The sequence below is a fragment of the Corapipo altera genome, unplaced genomic scaffold, assembly GCF_003945725.1.
Source record: "Corapipo altera isolate COAL_440 unplaced genomic scaffold, ASM394572v1 52b, whole genome shotgun sequence".
Lineage (NCBI taxonomy): Eukaryota > Metazoa > Chordata > Aves > Passeriformes > Pipridae > Corapipo > Corapipo altera.
Genome location: NW_020884922.1, coordinates 2,269,799 through 2,287,054, shown reverse-complemented (window position 1 = coordinate 2,287,054; position 17,256 = coordinate 2,269,799). Strand labels below are relative to the sequence as shown.

At 40.2% G+C, this 17,256-nt stretch overlaps 1 protein-coding gene and 1 long non-coding RNA gene across 3 annotated transcripts in view; one reads left to right on the top strand and one right to left on the bottom strand.

Annotated features, from left to right (window-relative positions):
• Positions 1-462: 462 nt before the first annotated feature.
• On the bottom strand, positions 463-3,982 carry LOC113953651. 2 transcript variants are annotated; one of them, XR_003529962.1, is made up of 4 exons: positions 3,869-3,982; positions 2,825-2,915; positions 2,609-2,715; positions 463-651 (listed from the first exon to the last, which is right to left on the bottom strand). It is a non-coding gene; the product is annotated as an uncharacterized LOC113953651 (long non-coding RNA). The 2 variants fall into 2 exon arrangements; XR_003529963.1 differs by lacking the exon at positions 3,869-3,982 and adding an exon at positions 3,363-3,594.
• The window catches only part of RNF19A (ring finger protein 19A, RBR E3 ubiquitin protein ligase), a 53,977-nt gene continuing 40,579 nt past the window's right edge, over positions 3,859-17,256 (top strand). The window contains 1 exon segment of the mRNA XM_027656986.1: positions 3,859-3,966. The gene's annotated coding sequence lies outside the window, so the exon portion shown is untranslated.

Below are 17,256 nucleotides of genomic sequence, written 5' to 3'. Positions count from 1 at the left end.
GATGTAACTTGAAGATATCTGAGATGTTTGAAATGGCTATGGAAGCCTTCACCTTTAATGTTTTATGACATGCCAAAAAATTTGGAAAGTTTTCAGCTTGCACGTTGTTTACTGGTACCTTTCCACTTTGTAGCTTGGATCACTGAGACTGCATCTACATTAGATAGTTCTATTTGACACTAATCCATTATCCTAGCCTTGTCATCATGGTGCATCTGCACTATTTTTTTTTATCTACTGCACTCAACACAATTGATGGCAATCAGTGCACGACAAATAATCTTTCACAACAGGTAAACAGAAACCTGACAATATTCAACACTTATTCCTGTCCCATGCAATTTGTCTCTTAGCTATATTAATATACAATATTTATCAGTTATGTAGTGATATTTATTAGTATTGCCTATTTTTGTATGCCCAATCTAAAGAATGTTTTGCTATCAATGGGTATTGCAGATATTTCAATTCATTAAAGGCTTTTATCCTTTCTTCTTTAGTTGCAAGTCAGAATGCATTTCCATACTACATTTTCTCCAGCAGCAAAATTGATCTAGACAGTTCTCTTCCTTCCCTATGCCACTTTTTTCTGCTGCCACATCAATCTTCTGCTATGCTTTTTGTGCAAATGCAGCCATCTGTGGGGCAACCCTGTAAGACAGATCAGTAAAATCAGGGGTGCTAAAAATAAACTCTGCAGGAAAAAAAAATAAATCAGTGAGACAGTTGAGCTGGAAAACGTAGGAGAGCAGTGAATCCTCCAACAAAGGGTGTTCTTCAGAACAAGATGAAAGAAAGGTCAAGGACACAAATGTATGTGTCAAAAGGGGAAAGGCTGTGGATAAGTTTTTCCCCTAAAAATGATGGCCTGGAGACCAGATGATGACAGAGGCTGCAGGAAATATAAAATTACCTATACAAAAATAAAGTTTGGATTTGTCAATTTTATGTTGAAGATGATGGTTGAATACTCAGATAAAGATTTCTAAGGAAGACTCAGATGTGGGATTAGAGACATGGAGACATTTACCCATCATATTTGATACTCTTCCAACCTAAGTTTACACAAAAGACCACCAACACATTAAATTCTGGCCCAAGTCAGTGGATTTTACAGTATCATATGAAATAACAGTGTTTTATACGTAATATCAGTGTTTCATATGTAAATATTGAAACTTCACTGAGGCCAGCAATCCATACAAACATAGATTATGAGAAGAATACACAAAATTAAGATGAGGTTGTTCATGTCATACCCTTTCTCCATTCCTTACTACTTATAGAAAAAACACTTTCCTTCCTCAGCCCTGTCTGCTCACCTCTCTTCATGCTGATATGATTTTTGCCCTTCCCCATTTGACAGCATGTTGTGTGTGCTTATGTCTCCTTAGAACATACCAGACACTTTGTTTGGAGGGTGGTATTTTTGTATTCTGATATAATACTTTGTACTTTTCTGCCAGCAGCTGAATTAAATACCCAGAAAGTTTAAATGCTAGATGTTGTCAGGACAGTATTTTGGAAAGACAGGCTTGTATGCTTTCTTGAATCTTGTATGCCTCACTAAAAGCAGTATGCATGAGGCGTTTCCTCTGTTACAGAGTTTGAGCAGCCCCTACTTTTCCTTAATACCGCTTTGTCATTGTGTTCTACAACAATAACCAAGCAAGCAAGCAAACAAACATATCTTCTCTACATACTAAAACAAACTACTGTCAGTTTTGGTGTACAGCTTGTGCTGAAAAGATTCTCTTTCCTCCCCATGCTTTCTGTATTTTGTTAATTGACTATTTCGAATACTTCTGATGAAAAGCACCTACTTGGCTGCAGGCCCTCTGCTGCCAAGCTCTCAGGAGGGTGGCTGGCTGGAGGTTTGCTTTGTCCCTCATCAGCTTCAAGGAAAAACCATCTGACCATCACAGTGGCTGCTCAATCTCCCAGTGCAGAATTTTAAAACACCTGGGCTCCCGTTCCCTCCTGTTCTCCAGCATTAGCCAAGAGATTTCAGAACATTTGTACCAATTTGCTAAATCCCTCTGGACATTTAGAAAGTAACACATTACTGCATTGCTTTGCATTTCTTGTTGCTGGTTTCTGTTTTATTGGTAGCTGCATATCTGAGTTGGTAAATGTTTTGCTGTTCCTATTCCAGTAAAAATACCATTCTATTCTATATGCTAATCTTTTTGTTCCTCTGTTTATTTCTTTCCTTCACACACCTCCATTCTTGCCTTTCCTTTTTCTCCCTTAATTATATGAACTAGTTCTCTTTCTCTGTATCAAATCCCATACATAACAAAGTGGCCAAGACTTCACCCTGCAAGTGGTTTATGTAATATATTTCTGTATATCTTACCCAGCTAAATACAATGGCACCACTTACATGCCTTAAGTGCCATGTATGTTTGCCGTATCTCAGTCTAAACAACTCACCTACCTGCTGGCTTTACAAACCAAGCTGGCATGGTTTGTATGCAACATGCCAAAATTCCAGTATAATCTCATTGTTGTTACCCTTATTTTCCACTTCCCCTCCCTGTTTGTTGTAATTGCCTATTCTGTCATTTCAGATTAAGTATCTCACCATGGAATGACTCGTATTTACTTTTAATTTGATGTACTGGAAGTAGTCCTGTTGACTTAAATGGAACTATGCACATAAATAAAGGTAAGTGTACCTGCAAGCCTTTAACAGATGGTACATTGCAAATCCTGCAGGAAAAGCATGGCACATTTTATTCATTTTACTATCTTTGCACATGTTATATGCAGGTTGGGTGATTAATAACTTTTTTCCAGATTAAGTTTTCAGGTTTCATACCAGTTTAATGGAAGAACCACCAGTTGTAAGCACAGGATTAACTCCAGTTCCAGAGAATTCCGAGATGACATGAGATAGTATGAATGATTAACTAGGAAAAAATCATGGCTAGGCTTCGCGAACAAAGATTTAGGTCTAGGAAAAAATAAACAAATTAAAAAAGACAGTACTCGACTTAAATCCAATGCAGTATTAGTGTATGTAAATAATTCTTTAAACTAGTCAGAGGAGATTCGGAGTTGGGCCAGAACCGGAGGTCAGGGGCAGCGAGCAGGCTGTGGGAGAGGGCAGCAGCTACGATATCGTTGCAGACAGAGGGAATCCCGGGGAAGACGGCGTGAAGGTCGGTAGCAAAAGGAGACGGAAAACCCGAACCCAGGGCAGGTGAACCATACAGCTCGGCCGGAGGCAGCCCGGGGCAGACTGCAGCCAAATGCAGGGCAGGGCCACGCAGGAAGGAAAAGCTTCTGGGCAAATTCTGAGGCGGGTTCTGTTTCAAATGGCAAGGGGGCGAAAAGAAGAAAGGTCTGCATCTTACAGCACGGAAACAGGGCTTTGCCTTCTTGGTGAGTTAATCAGCGGTCAGCGGCACAACCCTACTGAAACGCCCCGATAGTTCGTTCCTCGCCTCGCGCTCTTCCATTCCCATGAGTGTGAAGCCCACGGAACTGTACGTATATACAACACTGCACTCCGTGCTGCTGCTGAAGCCGGCGGCGCTGCAGTGTCTCCCGCCACCGCGGCAGGGCCACCGCACCCGCCCCGCCGGCCCCGCGCACGGAGCCGGGCTCAGCACGGACCGGGCAGTGTGGAGGCGCCCCTGGCCCCGCGGCGGGTCCGCAGCGCTCCCGCCCGCCGGGGCCGCCCCGCCGGGGGCGGGCGAGGGGCGGCACCGCCGTGCGCGTTGAGCTCAGCGCGTCGCGGAAACCGCCGGCCCGGGCACCGCCTCCCTCACGGGCAGCCCCAGCCCCGGCCCCGGCCCTGGCCCCGCGCCGCCCCGCCCCGCCCCGCCCCGGCGGCGCCGCCCCCTCCGTTCCCACTCACACACTCTCCGATACAGGCACACACACACTAAGGCGCTTCCTGCGCGGCGCCGGGCTCCGGCGGGCGGAGCGGCGCCGCTTCCTCCCGCCGACTCGCAGGTACCGGGGGTGGGTGCGCGGAGGGGCGGGCGGCGCCGAGGGGCCCGGCGGTGGCGGCGTCCCCCAGCTCGGGCCTCCGCCGGCGGCCGCCGCCCTGAGCGTGGCGGCGGGTGAGGGGTGGAGCGGAGCCTCCGAGCCGGAGCCGCCTCTGGGCGGGGGCCCGAGCCCGGGTGGGAGAGGGCCCGGGAGCCGCGGCCCGGGGGTGTCCCGGCGGCCGGGGGGAAGTCGGCGGCGTCCCCCGCTGGTCCGCACATTGCTGGAGGGTGAAGTCATCGTGCCCATTGTCTCCCCCCGGGCGGAGCGAGCGGCCCGCGGCGGAGGAGGGGGGCACAGCCGGCCCCGGGGCTGGGGGAGCCGCTGAGCCGCGGGTGGGTCCCGCTCGGCCCAGGCGGGCTGTGCGGGGAGGAGCTGCCGCCCGGGTGGGCCGCGGGGCCGCTCGGCCGGCGCCGCGCTCCCGCCGCCCGGCAGCGGAGCGGGGCCCTGGGAACTCCGGCACTTGGACTCGCGGGGCACGAGGAGAGCTGGGCACGGCGAGAGCACTGCGAGCGCGTCCCGCGCCTGCAACGCACCCCGGGGGCAGCGTTCGCACCCGCCCCCTAGAGAGTTTCTGGGTGACCTCTCCGGAGTCTGTTGCCCACCCCGGATCCGGAGGGTCGGAAGAGTGGAGGAGTTTGGAGTGGCCAGGGACACTGCGTCTCGGCTGTGAAGTCGGTGGGGGACCAGCAGTGGTGATAGCCAGCACCCTTGCCGAGTGTTTTCCTTGCCCTGGTCCTTCTGCAAAGCTGGGAGTTTTCCACCTGGTAGTGTGCTATTCACAACACCTACTGCAGGCGCACCTTGGAAATATAGGGAAGATTTGGCAGCAGACTGAAAGCTGGCGTGCATATGTAATTGAGCTGCATGTGAGTCCTTCCCTTCCTCCTCTTGCTCCAGTGCTGTCTCTTGACAGAAAGAAATGGGGCTTTGCCGAAGGGTTGGTAGTGGAGTTATAGGCATATGCCAAAGGGAGAGTAATAGAACGCTGTTATTGCTGAGCAGAGAAATCAAAATTTGAAACCTTCACATCCTTGTAGTCGCTTATTGTATATGTGCCTGTGTTTCTCTGTTAGGAGCACAAGAAATCTTGTTTCTGTTAAAATACTGTAGTTTTATCATTTGGTGCTGATTAGTACTTTATCTCAATTGTCATGAAGAACAACATTTTTTTTAAAAAGCAGAGAGCCGTTTGGGAAACGGCTCTTCCAGGGTTTAATTGTGTAGACAAAATGAATCATAAGTTAATTTTTTTTAAATTAATTTTTTTCCTTCAGTGTTTGGGTTTTTTTATAGTTAGGCTTTTTTTGTCAGGCAAAGAACCATATTTCAGTATCTGATGAAGTGGTTTTTAATAAGTTAATTGAAAAAGAAAGTTTTCAGTGTAATATCCAGGTCAAACTGAAGTATAAATTCTGAATTGCCCAGCTAACAGAATTCACTTGCGTGCTTAGAAATGACAGCTGTGTAACATTACTTTACAGTTTCCAAAATCTTACCATTATTTAACTGTAAACATTTAAATACTTAAAGCTTTCATAAAGCTGACAAAGCACTTTTTTATTTTTGATTGCATGTGAACTAGGCCTGTTGGTCCAGAAAATGAAAGTTTCACTTTTGCATAATGACAATAATGCTCATCTTAAAAAAGAGTTTTGTAAAAGGCTTCCATATGTGTAACTCTTCTGTGTGCATATTTCTTGAAGTATGCCAGAGTTTCAGCTGTATTTTATACAATTCAGCGTTTGTAAAATGCTGAATTCTAGCTGTTATGTTTGTTGTCAGCTATTATTGAGTTTGTGGACATCAGGACATCATTTCTAAAGAAGGAGTTGAAATGTGTAAGTGTGGTTTTCTTCTCTCCACTTCCCCTTCAATCTGTCAGACAAATGACACATTCCTTATGCAGAGCAATCATCAGATTTTGATTAATTATGCTAGTTGAGGCTCACGAGGAAAGAAGATGCTTGACAGATGTGTTTGTTTACCTTTGCAGCATGTACAAATTCTGGTCTCTCCATTAGTAAATGAATCATTAAAGTTCCCTTAGCTGTGGGATCCCCAGTTAGCATTAATATATGCATTAGGAAAAGTTGTTTTATGTGAATATTATCAAGCTGTGAAAGAACACAAGCTCTTGAATTCTTTTGACTGTTGAGTAGAGTCTTTTGTGGTGGAAAATGTGTATGCTTTTTCCCCCCACTATTCTTAATTAACAGCATTTATCAACTGTTCCCCAAGAGAAGAACTTCAGACTGAGTTTATTCAGGTTTTTTCCTGTTTGCTTGTACCTCTTTGATCCTTTACTTAGTCTTACTGAAGTATTTCTTGCAGAGATCCAACACACACACACCACCTTCCTTCCTTTCTTCCAGGGTGACAAAGTAGGATGCCCAAGTCTTCTCACAGGACTTCTGAATCCTAGTTTGGAAGTGCTAAGAAAGATCTTTGAACTCAGAAGTACAACTATACTGTTCTGAACCACTGTTCTCTGATGGCCTTTGGCCAAGCTTGTAGTCTCCATTGCGGGGTCAGTTTACTCTGGCCCATGGTCAGACATCTACCTTAGCTTTGTGATTTGTTTTCTGAATTGTATGTAAACACCATGTACCGGCCTAGTAGAATAAATTTTAATACCTGACTAAAGTGAGTTGGTGGATATGTGTTTTAGGCTCTGCTCTGAGTGTGATTTCTGGTTTGTAGCTGAGTTGCAAATCAGTCTGATTCTTTCTTAGGGTCAGCAAAAGCTCTTTGGAGCATTAATAGAGGTATTAATTCTAACACTGTTTCATCCATAAAGTTGATTTCAGATTTTTCTCTTATGTTTATCTTAGCTCTGTTTCCATTGTGCCTTCTGTGTTAACTCATGGAAGATGTGTAGTTGACTGAATCAGTGTACCTAACACTGCTTGAAAATACTGGGAGTGGTGTTGGATCTTATTACTAAAAGCATGTGAATTGGATCTGAAAGTAGACTTCTACCAAGAAGGTAAAAAGTTACATCGAGTCTTAGAGAACTGATTGTTTTCATTAGTGTTGCAGTGCACAGTATTTTTTCCCTGTAGGAGAATATGGAAGAGGCCTTGTCAGTAAGTCTTAAAATGTTTGGGAGTTTTCTTAGTGTTCCTATTTTTCCCAAGAGGAGACTTTATTCCTGAGTCTCTGAAGTGGAAGTTTATCCCTGACTTAGTATAATTTTAGTTCATTTCAAGTAGTTTGTCTTCTAAATTCTCAATGAAATAATCTCTAAGGAAAAACATTTACCTTTTTGTGTTGTATATAGATTACATTTCAGATATTGTGTGTTCTACTTTAACTTAGAAAGAAATATAAGTCCAAATAAACCACTGTCAGTTTGAACTTAAGAGTAGAGTCTTCCCTCTTAATTATTCACTTGAAGGATTACTTCAGAAAATTCCTTCAGGCACTCTTTTAATTTATTTTATTTCTTAGTGCTTTGCGATAATAAACAGATATTTAGTCTATTGCCTATTGCTCTTATTTATGGATTGACAGATTTCTTCCAAACTTCTATAAAGTAATGTTCACCTCATTATCACAGATTTTCTAGTAAGTTTATTTTTTAGTCGATGAAAAGAGACTTTGTGGAAAAGCCTTTGCTCATTGTGAGTCATAAGGTGGCTTATTGTTTTCTTCAGTGATCTTGGTTGTTTCATATACATTTCTGGCAATTATCAGACACTGCATAACTGTTTTACTTTGGTTTTGATTGCTGGTCTTTTTTTCTGGCATGGGTTGCTTGGTTTTTTTATTTTTTTTCCCTTAGTACAAGTACTGACTCAAGGATCCAAACCAAAGCAATGGGTATCTAAAAAGAGCTGTAGACATTGTGTGGTACTAGGATACTACAGGGCTCTACTAGAAGTTTTCTTCCTGTTGTAAGCATGTCTTATACCAGCTTTAGAACAGTCTTTGAGTTTTCCGAAGTAGAATTCTTAGAAGGAAGAAAACCCCATAGCTGAGTTGTGAGATGTCATTTGTGATACCACCATTAGGTCAAGGCAAGTGAGGAAGGCTTTGACTGTTCTCCTTTACCTTCGTTAAAGTTGTAGCATACTCCTTAGAAGAATTAACCCTACCTTGGGATTTATTCATGGAATAAGAAAAAGTAGGTGTACTTTCATTTTAGGCTACTTTTTTGTAATGGAAAGATTACTGTAGACTTTTCTACTCTTAAACTGTGGGTTGAAGTCAGTCACCTGCTGGGCAACTGTCAGCATCCAGTAGCCAAGCACTGTAATTGCCATTTGCAAGATGAGAATACCCGTAGACTTTTTTTTTTTCTGAAGGGTGAATTTCCAAAGGTTCGTTTTGGATCTAGACTGATTGTACCAGACTGGAAAGCTGATATAAGAGTTGCTTTAATCTAAAGCAACTTAGTAAAATGACCTCATGAAACAAGCCTGAAGTTTCATATATACAGGTGTTTCCTCAGGCATTAAAACTTCCTCTCTTTAGAGTCCAGCATATCCCCTAATGATGTCTTCAGCAAGACATTTGAAGGGCATCTTGCAGAAATAAATGGTTGTACCAGTTCAGTTTGGTATAGTCACTTGTTTTTGCTTCCTAAGTAGAGCACAACTCTGTTAATGCAAGTATCCTGTTATTGTTCAGCACAAACTGTCATTGTGGGGCTATGTCAGTTCTGTTTTGCTTCCATTTATAGTTGAGGCAAATTACTGTTAAACAAACATTTTTCCATAGGTCCTTGAGCTGCTCCCATAAGGCACATTAGAGCTCTTACTCTAAATTGGAGCCCCTGGCTGTCCCCTTAAGTTGTTCCATTTAGTGAATGAAGAACTGCTTCAGCAAGAGGACTAACTCTGGGGAAATTGTGTGCAGTAAGAATCATGTTGCTTTGTTCTCACTGTGTTTCCCTCATGCTGCATATCCTTAATAAATAAAAATAACGCTTTTAAGTTTCTTGGTTAATGATCAGATTTTTCATATAAAACCAAACTCTGTGAACTGCATCAAGTAATCAAGTTCTATTTTTACCCTAAAATGCTTAATCTGTCAGACAGTTCCAGCTGTACTCTTTAGTGCACTGTGCAAGACTTCTGGTGAGACAAATTTACCTCACACGTTTTCAAGAAATGGTTTTTAGGGAGTGCAGAATGGTCTTGCACTTTGGGAGATGATCTGAACAGTGGAGGTTCAGGTGGGACTGAAGCTTTTAGTTGAGGCATGGGGCTTTCACAGGGCTGCCTGGCTAGTGTTTGGATATGATGGCATTGCAGCAGTAGTGCTTCTGTGCCTTGTTTTTATTTTTAAGTATTTATATAAAATAGACTTCTTAACTGCTCTTAGACAAATAAGAGTTTTTCTTACCACCATAATGGTTGCATTCCAGAGGAAAAGACTGTTGGTGTTGCCGTGCCTAAATGCGTCATTCATCCATTTCCTTTGCTGAAAGTCCACGGTCCTCAGAACTTACTGTATATTTCTGTGAAACTGGACAAGGGGAGGGATGTTTTGGCAGATCTTCTGCAGTATCGTCATTCAGAACTCAATCTTGAGAAGAAACATCTATACTTATTTTAGGAAATAAAGGGCTTGTGTTCTGTTGAAAAGAGAGAGTTGATGAGTACTTTGCCTATTTATGACCTGAAAATTGGGGACTATATGCCAAGCCCATGTTCAGTGTTGCAGCTCTTCCTTGTATCAAGATCTAATTGTACCTTGACAGTAAATGTTTAGTAAGTATTAATTGAACACCTGTACAGAGACTGTATATACTAAGTGGAGATGCTGAGTTGCAACATACTGTTTGGCTTGGCTTCTTCATATCAAAATGCTTTATGTAGGGAGCTTCCAGGTGTCCCTCAGATATCTGATAGTGGAAGAACATTTGTATGGGAATAAATAGTGATGGCAGTGAGACCATCCTACTGGCAAAGATGAAGCCTGATAAGAAATATTTTCTTCTGGTCAGCCATTGGGAAGTATCTTACTCCAGGTCTGCCTTTCATGTTTCCATAATAAGTGGTCTAATATGTTGATCAGTACAAAGAAATGTGACTGTAAGGTGAAGTCTGTTCAAGGTTGCTTTATTTTTCGAATGTATACTGGAAAAATAACTTTAATCAAAGATTCTCCACTGTGTGTCCTGATGGAGGTGCTCTGATTTTGTGTTCTACTATTAAGTCAAATACAAACAGAATAAAGCCTTTAAAATTACTTCATTTCTTTCCTGGGTTGAAGACCTTGTCTCAGTTTATTGAGAAAAGGAATTACCTTTTCACTTCCATTTTTACCTGTGAAGCTGTATCTGATACTTACTTTTTGTTTGACTTTGCTTTTTCAGAAAAAGAAGCAAAGGTTTCCTTTATATGATACTGCTAAAAATACATTTTGGGAGACCAGGAGCCCTTTTACTCAGGGTCAAAGATGGAGGTATCAAACTTCTAGCTCCTTTTTAAGCAAAGGGATCTTTATGCTTACAGCCTGTGAAGCCAGGCTGTTGCTTTACCGAAGTTTAAGATTTTGCAGTCAGGATAAGTTTTATCTGTGGGACAGCATATAGGAGAAACCTGCAAAATTACTGTGCTCATTACTTCTCTTAATTTCACACCACAGTGGCTTTAAGCCATCTGCATTTGGATTGAGGTGTTTTTGTATCTAATGACCAAAAGTATTTTCCTCCTTAAGTTCTCACATGACTAATTACTTTTTTTCCCCCTCCTTTCTTTCTTCCCCTTCATTTTCCTATTTGCTATTGCTTTTTCTTTTTCCATTTTATGTGACAGTGTGCTTTGTTTGGACTTTGTCTGTGGTGGTTTTGCATAGCTGCAGAAAAGTAGACTTCGCCTTCTGTGACCTGACACCAGGCAGAAATTCAGCCAGGGTAAGAATAGAAGACAGCTCGTAAACTCAGCACAGGAGTTCTGAGTCTTTCCATTATTAACAATTAAAGATGATTCCAAGATGAATTAAGTAATGGATTAACTACCTCATGAAAAGAGAACAAGGATATACAAAGAGAAAGATCCTGCTTTGCAAGAATTTAGTTTATTAGGATTACATGCTGCCTGCATGTCTGGCAAAGGAAAAACAAGCTTCCCTGCTTCCAGTGTTTAATTTAGTTAGTAGATAAGGTATATGATGTGCCAGATAATTTCAACAGCAAAAGATAAGTTTAGGCTTTGCAAGGAGGTGTTTTTTACTGGAGAATGGATTAAGAAATAGAAGCATCCTGTTTAGTCCTGCCCAGCAGTGCTACAGCTTTTTCTCTAAAACAGTAAGCAGTGAAAACAGTTTCTTCCTACCTCCTACACCCTGTCCTAATCAACATAATATCGTGGCTGGATCTAGACTAAGAATTGTTGTTTGAGTAAAATATGAAGACAGTGACATGGTTTTGTTTTCATTGTTCCTTTTCTCTGTTTTGTTTCTGAGGTGTGAGGTACTGCTGTATTTTTTTTTTTTTTTTTTAGGGCTATACAGTCATATCCTTTTTCTTATCTCAAAGGTCATACAATATTACCTTTTTGTTTTAAGGGTAACAAATAATTTATAAGTCCCAGTTTCAACCTAAATTATTTCCCACAAGCTGTGGGGATCTTTGCACCTTGTGCCTTTTAAAGCCACTGTGTAGAAAATTACATATGCACAATTAACGTAAAGCCACAGTATGCTGCATTTGTGGGATGGATTCCCTTAAACCATGTGTAATTTTGCTTTTGTTTATCTCTGGTGGTTAAAAGTAAAAATAATTAAGAATATTGATAATAAAGAATACTTCATATGGTTGATATTCCTCCTGAAATTGTGAAAATGCACCTCTAAGTATGCAGAAGAATAGTTTTACTGTGCTAAAAATCGTTGAGTGAGAGAATAAATTAGAACTCCAAAAGGAAGGAGTTGGCAGTACAGTGGACAGAAATGCAACACTTCATGGGAAGCCTTTTTATCTGTAAAAAAGCGGTGTAGGTAGTGAAACTCTCTGTAAAATGTAGACCTTCTGAAATTAGAAGTATTCACCATTAAAGTTCATTTCTCTGAAATATGTGCTTTGTACAGTGTTATCCACCTTCAGGTCCTAATCGATAGTGACTTTGGGGTATTTGGTGATGAAGATAAAATCTTTTTTTGGTGATCTGATTTCCTTGAAAGAAGGGAGTTTATTAGATTTACCTTCATTATCACGTGAGTATCATGTCATCAAAATAGTGGACTGAGAATGCCTTTGAGTAAGTATTATCTAAGCCAATACCTACGTGCAGTAACTTTTAACTTATCTAATGTGCATTCTGCAGAATAATGCATTTTGTAGGTGAAGAATGGCTTGGTTTTTTGTAGTGTATAGAGTCAAGAAGTCTGTAAAGACAAGGAAGATAGCTTTAGGATGCTGGTAGTTTAACTGTGTTTCTTATAAACCATGATAATGAGTGCACTAGAAATACCAGAAATGGCAAGGTATGGCTTCTGCAGCAATTAATTGCCCTGGTTTTGTAATGTGAAGGATTGCACATGTAAATAAAGTGAAACTGATTCTGCCACTGCATGCAGATCATTGTCGTTTTAAGGTTTCAGGTCAAATTCTCAAATGTTAAATGCCAGAATTAAGGTTGAAAGAAACAACTGTAGTTTGATTATCTTTCATGCCTGCTTTAATTAAGTTACAGTTCTTCATTCTACAGCTGTGGTTTTTTGTTTTTTTCTTCCTCTGCAGAAGCATTCCTCAGAATACATTTGCCCTGTATACTGAAGAGTCTGTCTGTGTTGGTCAGCAATAAACCCATTCTCTAGGGCAGTTGTTTCCTCTGAGTAAGTTTACAGATATAATGCACGTAGAGCAAAAAACTGAAAAGATTTCATCTTGTCTGAAGGCGTCTGAGTCCTGGCTATGTTTGAAAGGGATGGGGATGTGTGTACACAATAGATACTGCAGGTATCTTTGAACATATAATTTGCTATGTAAGATACACAAGAACTTAATTTCTTTTAGGCCATCTCAGATCAGGCACCTGAGGTTGGTAAATAAATTAATCCTTAATCACATGTTCTAATATTGCATCTGTTAACAGGGATAATAACCATGCTACTTCAGTGGAATGAAGACTATTTCAGCAATATGATCTAAATTGGCCTCTACAATGGTCTATGAGGAAATCAATTTCTGCTTTCAATGAAGCATTATATGCAGTAATTTTATTTAGTTATTTATTTGATGGGGGGCACAATGAGTAAGAACGAACAAAATACTGAGTAGTGACCTGATAAGCGTGAACCAGGAAAAAGATTCTATGGGGGCAAAAGTGATAAAAGCCATGCAGTGGAACTGTCATAATGTACTTCAGCAGTCATTTCCAAACTTAACTTCAACAAGTAAACAGAATTATTTCTAATGGACTTTGTGTGTTGTTTCCTAGCTGTTAAAAATAATAATTACAATCATATCAGGAGCTTTGGAAGCTACTCACTGGGCAGACCGCTGCTATTTGAGCTAGTAGTATCTAATAATACTCTGTCATACTTTATAGGGATCAACCCCAGATAGTATGATCCATGTGCTTATGTTGAGGGTTTTATGGATATCTTTGGACTGTAGAAGATGAGCACTAGAGGAAGGTGTGCTTTGACAGTAAAGCATGTTTTGTGGGTTTTTTTTATTTGTCACTAGCAACGTAACTTTTACCTTCTGCATAATTAAGTGTTTCATCCAAATCATACTCATATTTAGTCACTTCAGATTTTTGTTAGGATGATAACTTAGCTGATCTAAAGTCATATCCTTTTCAATACCAAACCTTATATCTTTGTCTGTCTTTCCTGTTATTTGGAAATGCTTCCTTTCTTCATTCCCAGTTTAACTACTCTTTGTAGGGTCTCCTTCTTGCCTTTGCCTTGTGTCTGTAAGCTTATTTACCTCTAGTGTTTCTAATCAGCCAGTCAGTTCTGTTTCTCTGAGTTTTTTGAGATATACATCATCTCTCTTACTTGTGCTAGAGTTCACAGATTACTTCCCTGAACAACTGTTGGTTTCCTTAGTCTGCAATCCCCATTTTTTTTCCTCATATTTTTCTTTTCAGCACTCTGTTGGAGTCGCTATTCACCCATCCTGTTCCTGTTCTGGTGCAGATTTAAGTTGCCTTTGTGGCAGACACCACTTTTGACTGTTGTCAGAAGTGCAGCATGGTTTAGGTTGAAATCCAACCCCTTCCACGCTTGGTTAGAGTCTTCTACATTGCTGCCACTTAATTAGAGGCATGTTAGAAAGGATAAATCAGCTTCCTACCTTTATTTTTTGGCGCTTTGATCCAGCATATTGTTCACCTGGAAGTGAAAGGAACATTCTATTCAGTTCCAGGCTGGATCAAGTATAGTAGAGATATTAGCAGATAAAACGTATGCTCTTTGCTGAAGATTGTGTATCTTTTTCTCACATTGCCTAAACTTGCAAGCATGGATATATTCCTATTGCTGAAAGGCTGATAAAATATATATCCAAGATACAGAGGCCAGAATTCAAATTCCAGCTTCAAAGCGTGCTAGTGCTAAACCTTTCCAGAGAAAATAGTGCAAGTTTTTGATTTATTTTCTTTTCTAAGATAATTTTCTTCATTAGAGTATTGTTTTTTGAGCTGTGGGGTTGTTTTGGTTTGGATTTTTTTGTTACTGTCTTAAGTAGTTTGGTTTAAATAAGAGTTCTGAAGCAGATCTGTGTATATAACTTTCACGCCAGATTGCTTGAGAAGATTCTAAGCAGCTTGGAAAATAGGATGTTATAGTGGACAGTGTCAGGCAGTCATCATAATAAGGTTTTTACCCTTTTAACAAGAAATTACTGTCTTTTGAAGTAAATTACTGGCTAAACAGTAAAAATGAGGTGAGTCATAGTGCATTTAAATTCTTATTACTTTATTTTCTGTTTTCAGTAGCATGGTTATATTTTTCCAATTTGACTTAATCTGACTGTGTGCTTACATTCTCCTCCCCCATAACATCTGCTGTTTAACCATGAGATGCTATATCCATCCTTGCTTTAAGCCTGCTGCTGCCTTTTGTAGGACTGGTGTACTCCTTTGTGTGCTGCTGGTATCTGGCTGGTAGAGTGAGTTCTGGTAAATGATTGCCTTTTGAGAGTGAGTCCCACAGAACAAGGAGCAAGCTGCTTTGGAAGCTTGGCTGCTATCAGAAGGGCATTGTTATTTTAGCAAATAGGCACAGTGGTTTAATATGTTAAACCTGTTACCACCTCCTGCTTATTAATGTCCTCCTCTTGGAATTCACCAACCTACAGCCATCAATATAATGAAATGAATGTCACTGCTCCCATTCAAATCCAGAGATTTAGCTTAAACCTCTATTATAGGGAGTTTAAACTGAACACCTGATCTCACTCTAAAGAGTGAAAGGTGGTCCTGTTATGAATTTCTGCTTCAGGGTGGGTGAACCCACATCAAGAGACAAGTGCAACTGCAGGTATGAATTTAACCCTTTTGAGCTAATTCAGTAGAGGCTTCATCTGTAGGACTCTCAAACTAGGGAGTGAAGCTTCCTGAGCATAAAGTCTCTCTATACCAGAGCCTTTTGCTCTGGGCATTGAAAAAGCTGTATTCCCTTTAGTATTTAACATTTTAAAATGCATCCATATCTATCTACATTGCTGTAAATCTCCCTTTTCTGTCCATGTCAAGTTGCTTCGTGCGTTGTTGGAGGAAATTATAGTAAAATTAAAAACCCTGCAAGCTGCCTAACTGCACATTAAGAAATGTATTTCAGCAGGAAGAAATACATTTACAAAATTATATTAAAGTTATATGTAGCTTAATAAGTCTTAAACTACTCCAGATATTACTGTAACTTTGGTGATAACTGATTCTAAAGTAAGAATATGTTGGAACTAAAACTGAGGGCACATTCAAAACTATCCATGTAGTATCTTAGGGAATTATGCAGTCTAGTTTATAAGGGGTTTTGTGTTGTTGATTTTTTTTTATTTTTTTTTAAACTGTCATGTCCATAAGTATTTTACCATATAATTCTCCTGATGTTGAGTATTTTCTTCCTATATTTACAAATTGGAATGACATTGGTGTTTTCTTAGCACTGTGATCATTTAATTTTGTGCTTATGGCCATAGAGCAGTGCTTGCTAGTACTGTGAAATAATACCCTGTGGTTGCTTTCTTTTAGTAAAGTGGTAAGATAAATATTAAAATATATGTTCTAGCAAGTAACGTAAGGAAGTGCTTGAAAGATCTCTGCTGACATAAAATTCCTTTTAAGGAAATTTAAATAGCTTTTCAATGAAATTATAAACCTTCTTCCTCTAATGTATTTGTGTAACGCTTTTCTTTGGAACTGTGGGAGGAAATAAATGGTTTCAAATAACCAGTGAAGCTCCTGACTTCAAAGTACTTCCTTCAAAAGTGAAATAACTTCACTTTCCTTTCTCAAATAAATAAAAAACAAACATGCCTTACCATCTTATAGTTTTTTTATTCATGTGTATAATCTGAAGGGATTTTCATCTTGGGTCTTTTATAGGGAAAGAATTATTATACACTTCAAGTTAGATTACATTAGGAGCATGGTTTAGTAGTGGACTTGATAGGGTTAGGTTAACAGTTGAACTCAGTGATTTTGAGGGTCTCTTCCAACATAATGGATTCTGTGAATTAGTGTTGGAAGAGATTTGCTGGATTTATTCTAATCTGTTGCATATCTTTCTTATGGTGGTGTAAAAAGAAAAGTTCTCCTTGGAGATGAGCTCCCTGGTTGAGAAGAGAAAATACAAGTAATTTTTTTCTGTAGTGACACTGCAGGGCAGTGTCTTTTCTTCTTCAATGACTCCTTACTTAGAGTATCTCAAAAACAGACTAGGTAGCATCTGTCTCATGCTCTGCTTAGCCAGGACATTACTTAAGGAATATAATTAAAATATAATAGTGTTTACTGGCAAAGTTTGCCTAATTAGGATGCCTGCAGATATTTAATCTTCAAATAAGCTGATATATGCACACAGATCAAATATGTGAAAGTGTTGGACACCCATTTGTTTTCATTGTTCTTATATTAACTACAGTATAACTTCAGTGCTTCTGAAATTCTGTCTTGTTTAGATGTCATTGGCAGTTCACTTCTTGTGCAAATCTGACTGGCAAGGACTACTTTCCCCCATTCTCTTAGGAGGCCGAGTGTGTGTACTCTGGCTGTGTCTGTAAGTGTATGTTTAGCATTTTCAAAAACTTGATGCTTTTTTTGTTTGCCTTGGTCTGTTACCAAAACT